This window comes from Microcaecilia unicolor, chromosome 3 (assembly GCF_901765095.1).
Source record: "Microcaecilia unicolor chromosome 3, aMicUni1.1, whole genome shotgun sequence".
Lineage (NCBI taxonomy): Eukaryota > Metazoa > Chordata > Amphibia > Gymnophiona > Siphonopidae > Microcaecilia > Microcaecilia unicolor.
In genome coordinates, this window is record NC_044033.1 from 395785060 (window position 1) to 395791059 (window position 6000).

Genomic DNA, 6000 nt, shown 5'->3' on the forward strand with positions numbered 1-6000 from the left:
ACCGAGTGGAGTAGAATGGGTAGGCGTGAATCGCTTGTTTACTGTTTCCAAAAATACAATGAAGCTACTAAGTAGTAAATTTAGAACAATTTGGAGAAAATATTTCTTCACTCAACATATACTTAAACTCTGGAATTCATTGCCAGAGAATATGGTCAAAAGAATTAGCTTAGCAGGGTTTAAAAAAGATTTGGCTAATTTCCTAAAAGAAAAGTCCACAAGCCATTGATAAGATGGACTTGGAAAAATCCATTGCTTATTTCTAGGATAAGCAGCATCAAGAAGATTGATTCAAGTTCTAGTTTAAAAATACTTTGATTCACATTTTTTGCCCCCACTGTTTACTAAGCTGTGCGCTACTGAGGGGGGTTAGTGTTTTCTCACTTTTTTTTAAAGATTTTATAAGACCAATGAATGGATGAAGCCATATTGAAAGGAAAAACTATTTTTCATAGTGGCTATAGCTGAGATCGTTTCTCTCCTTTTCCTTGAAAATGGCTCACATTCTATCTATCTATCTATCTATCTATCTATCTATATATGACTTTATATGTTTGACTCTTGTCAGGAAATTTTTATTGTTATGTGGTACTTGTCTCAGCCATGATCACCATGTTGTATATTCACAGTGCTCCCCCAAATCACATAAATCTATTCCAAAATGTATACATTGGTCAGTTCAATACATTATAGGTGGGCGAGAAATGTGTTGAAATAAATAGTAATATTTGCCACAGCATGATGTAAATTCTTATTTGGATTCACCATCCAGTGCAGCCTCTCAGAGTCAAATAGTGACTGTTTCCCAAATTCCTTGCCAGAGGTTATACTGCTAATGAGGTCACTGGTAAATGCTGTGTTATTAGCGAGGTTACAATTCCTGGCACTATTCCATTAAGAAAACTCTGTTTTTACTGTAAATACCAGACTGGCAAAACTGTATATACACAATAAGATAGTCTTCACTTTTTTCATTGGCAACAGTTGTGCTGTACATGAGGCCACAGCTCCTGACGCCAGCCCAATGTGCAAACTCAGCTTTTATTGTACAGTCAGGCTGGCAGAATTGTCTATTCACAGTTCCTTGGCACTCCATTCATTCTTCAAGGGCAAAGGTTGTGCCTTTAGATCATACTTCCCAGCACCAGTCAACTGCTTAGGTTCAGCTTATAATATGAACAAATGGATGCAAAGTTATATATTCCCAATTAAACAGTAATTCATCAGTTTTCCCAGGCAAAAGCCATAGGCCTAGTTTGCCTTCAAGAGATTTGGGCCTTTACCTGGCAAACAGCTTCTAAACATTAGGGCTGTACACGCTGAATATTTTTGTAGCTATTTATTTTTCATTTTGTGCTTAATTTTTTTAATGTGCTCTATTTGCAACTAGTAAGTGTTAAGTTTTAGTGCATTCTGTTGGTAAAAAATGACAGCCAGTCCTCTTCTGCCCTGTCACTGATTAAACCTGGTCTGAAATGTTTAACTCCCCTCCCCCAGTCTTTTCCTTCATTCCCTTCACATTCTTGTATCCAGCTCTGTCTTATCTGAGTCCTGAGGTCCAACAAGGTCAGTTCTTCTTTCTCTTTTAGGGGCTGATACTCAAAACTACCGCTGGTGTTAACTTGCTCAGAGGGCTCAAGCGCTGGTGTTAACATGTGCACCAAAAATGGCCACAATTTTATTTGAAATTCTATTTAAATGAATGTAAATGAGGTCAGTAGTATTTCTTCCCAATGCTCAAACAGAAGGCCTGCAATGCCCAGAAGCAAATGATGACCTTTACTCCAAACATTTTTCGCCAGTTGAGGAGTAGCATTGAAGGTTTTCAGGAGAAGATTTCTTGTCAATTTGTCACATTGAATTGTGGATTTTGAACTCTTTTTCAAGCAGCAGTAAGCCCATCCAAGTTGTAAACACTGATTGTGAGAAAAAACACGTGTGCAAGTCTGAGCAACATCAAAAGTGGAAGCACACATCGGCACCATAAGATCATAAGAATAGCCATACTGAGTCAGACCAATGGTCCAGCTAGCTGAGTATCCTGCTTTTCCAACTGATCTATCCAGGTCACAAGTACCTGGCATAAACCCAGTTAGTAGCAACATTCCATGCTCCTAATCCTAGGGCAGGCAGTTGCTTCCCCATGTCCATCTCATAGTAACATAGTAGATGACGGCAGAAAAAGACCTGCACGGTCCATCTAGTCTGCCCACGATGAACTCATATGTGTATACCTTACCTTGATTTGTACCTGTCTTTTTCAGGGCACAGACCGTATAAGTCTGTCCAGCAGTATTTCCCACCTCTCAACCACCAGTCCCGCCTCCCATCACCGGCTCTGGCACAGACCCCATATAAGTCTGCCCTCCCCTATCCTAGCCTCTCAACCACCAACCCCTCTTCCCCCCGCCACCCAATTTCAGCTAAGCTTCTGTGGATCCATTCCTTCTGCATAGGATTCCTTTATGCCTATCCCACGCATGTTTGAATTCTGTTACCGTTTTCATGTCCACCACCTCCCGCAGGAAGGCAATCCAAGCGTTCACCACCCTCTCCATGAAGAAATACTTCCTGACATCTTTCCTGTGTCTGCCCCCCTTCAATCTCATTTCATGTCCTCTCGTTCTACCGCCTTCCCATCTCCGGAAAAGATTCGTTTGCGGATTAATACCTTTCAAATATTTGAACGTCTGTATCATATCACCCCTGTTCCTCCTTTCCTCCAGAGTATATATGTTCAGGTCAGCAAGTCTCTCTTCATACGTCTTGGAACGCAACTCCCATACCATCCTCGTAGCTTTTCTTTGTACCGCTTCCATTTTTTTAACATCCTTCGCAAGGTACGGCCTCCAAAACTGAACACAATACTCCTTATCATCCCCTCAATACCAGACTATGGACTTTTCCTCCAGGAACTTGTCCAAACCTTTTTTTAAACCCAGATACGCTAACCACTGTTACCACATCCTTCGGAGACGAGTTCCAGAGCATTACTATTCCTTGGGTGAAAAATGTTTTCTCCTATTTGTTTTACAATTATTTCTATGTAATTTCATTGAGTGTCCCCTAGTGTTTGCACTTTTTGAAAGAGTAAAACATTGACTCACTTTTACCCTTTGTACACCACTTTGGATTTTATAGACCTCAATCATATCCCCCCCTCAGCCGTCTCTTTTTTCCAAGCTGAAGAGCCCTAACCTCTTCAACCTTTCCTCATATGGGAGGAGTTCTATCCCCTTTATCATTTTGGTCACCCTTCTTTCAACCTTTTCTAATTCTGCTATATCTTTTTTGAGATAAGGTGACCAGGAGGCTCATTTTCAAAGCACTTAGGCTTATAAAGTTCAATACATTACTATGGAACTTTGTAAGTCTGAGTGCTTTGAAAATATGCCTTTATATCACTTAAAAATGAGCTTTTCAAAAACCCAAGTGAAACCAAGTTTTGAAAGGCTTATATTCAAAGGTGCAGAAGAACAGGTTGTGTGCTTGCACTGCCAATTTTGTCTGGATGTGTGCACAAGAGCTGTGCTTACTGCAAAACCTTTGTGCACATGTGCCAGACACGTTTCTTCCCCTACGTTCAGTTTAATAGCATGAATTAAGTGCACATATCATTTGCATATTGATTCCTTTCAGCATTTCCAAGCTACTTTTTCCAATGTTGTTACATTATGGCTTCTGTGTGTTGTGGGCTTTAGCGCCCAGCTATGAGTGTTGACCCCTTATTTCTATGATCCAAAAAAATGCCAGCCTGCCTGAGTCTGGTGCTAATTTGGCGTACCACCTGTGGATCTACTGATCTCTGAAGGGAAGCTCTTCACACAGCTGGTTATTCTGCAGGTATGATGTGTGTGAGGAAAAGAGAAAACTAGGATTTGAAAATAAAATTTCAGCTTATACTTCAGCCAGCCTATCCTGGCTTCACCCTTTTCCTCACAGGGAAAAGGAAGAGAAAGTTTTAAAGGGGCTTTTGCTGAGGATAAACCCCCATTTATCCACGAATATCCCTTTGAAAATTGTCCCGTAAACGCATTGCTTTTGTGTGAATGCCTTACAAAGATATGAATTTTTGCCTACCACTGTTTTTTTTTGTTCCTTTATTTTGCTGATTTTTTTTTTTTGTGTTCTCTTTTCTTTTTGATATAACATAGTTGGCAGGAGGACCCAGTAGGGGTAGTCATCCTTGTCTGAATACTGATTTCAGTGAACCAGTGATGTAGTGCAAATGGGCACCGAGGTTGCTGAGGTGCTGCCCATTCTCGGGCCCAGACAGACAATGAGCATAAGCATGAGTTGCTAAGAATGAGTCTAATGCCACTGCAAGGGGCATTTGCACTGCTTACACAAAGTTGAGAGAGTCATCCTGTGCTCCTTATTCATTCATATACTTAAGAATTCAATTCACATAAGCTCTCACCATACACTAAATTGAATTCAGAACTTAATTCACCATAAACTAAAATTTCCTAATCATCACACCATCAGATGATGGGTTTTATCAGTACCAGAACTGATACCATCACATTAAATTCTTCATTGATCCATTATTGATTTTTTTTCTTCCCAGTAAAGATAGGTAATCATGTACTTATCTTAAACAGATGTCCTAACATTTCAGTTCAGAGGAGGTTCTTGATCTAACATGATACAATGTTTTACCTTGCTGAGTCAGGCATATTAGCTCTTGTAAATAGCAAAAGTCCTAATTACTGTCTAATATTCAGCACTATTAATATCTCTTTTGATATCTCTTCTGACACACAACTTTCCTTCAGATTATTAAAAAGATTTTGGAACAGCATGACCCCCTGCCTTGTAGAATATAAGTACATAAGTATTGCTAAACTGGGACAGACCAAAGATCCATCAAGTCCAGCATCCTGTTTCCAACACTGGCCAATCCAGGTCGCAAATACCTGGCAAGATCCCAGAAAACTCAATACATTTTATGCTGCTTATCCCACAAATAAGCAGTGGATTTTCCTCAAGTCAATAATAATGGTCTATGGACTTTTCCTTTAGGAAGCCATCCAGACCCTTTTTAAACCCCGCTAAGCTAACCGCCTTTACCACATTCTCTGGCAACGAATTCCAGAATTTAATTACACATTGATTGAAGAAAAGGTTTCTCTGATTCACATTAAATTTACTACTTTGTAGCTTCATCGCATGCCCCCTAGTCCTAGTATTTTTGGAAAGAGTAAACAAACAATTCACGTCTACCTGTTCCACTTCACTCATTATTTTATAGACCTCTATCATATCTCCTCTCAGCCGTCTCTTCTCCAAGCTGAACAACCCTAGCCGCTTCAACCTTTCCTCATAGGGAAATAGTCCCATCCCCTTTATCATTTTCATCGCCCTTCTCTGTACCTTTTCTAATTTCACTATCAGGCTCATTTTCGAAAGAGAAGGATGCCCATCTTTTGACACAAATCGGAAGATGGGCGTCCTTCTCACAGGGTCGCCAAAATTGGCATAATTGAAAGCCGATTTTGGGCATCCCCAACTGCTTTCTGTCGCGGGGACGACCAAAGTTCACAGGGGCGTGTCGGAGGCGTAGCGAAGGCGTAGCGAAGGCGGGACTTGGGCGTGCCCAACACATGGGCATCCTCGACCCATAATGGAAAAAAAAGGGCGTCCCTGACGAGCACTTGAACGACTTTACCTGGTTCTGCTTTTCTTACAACCAAGCCACAAAAAGGTGCCCAAACTGACCAGATGACCACCGGAGAAAATCGGGGATCACCTCCCCTTACTCCCCCAGTGGTCACTAACCCCCTCCCACCCTCAAAAAACATCTTTAAAAATATTTTTTGCCAGCCTCTTTGCCAGCCTGAAATGTCATACTCGGGTCCATCACAGCAGTATGCAGGTCTCACAGTTTTAGTGGGTGCAGTGCACTTTAGGCAGGCGGACCCAGGCCCATCCCCCCTACCTGTTACACTTGTGGTGGTAAATGTGAGCCCTGCAAAACCCACCAGAAACCCACTGTAC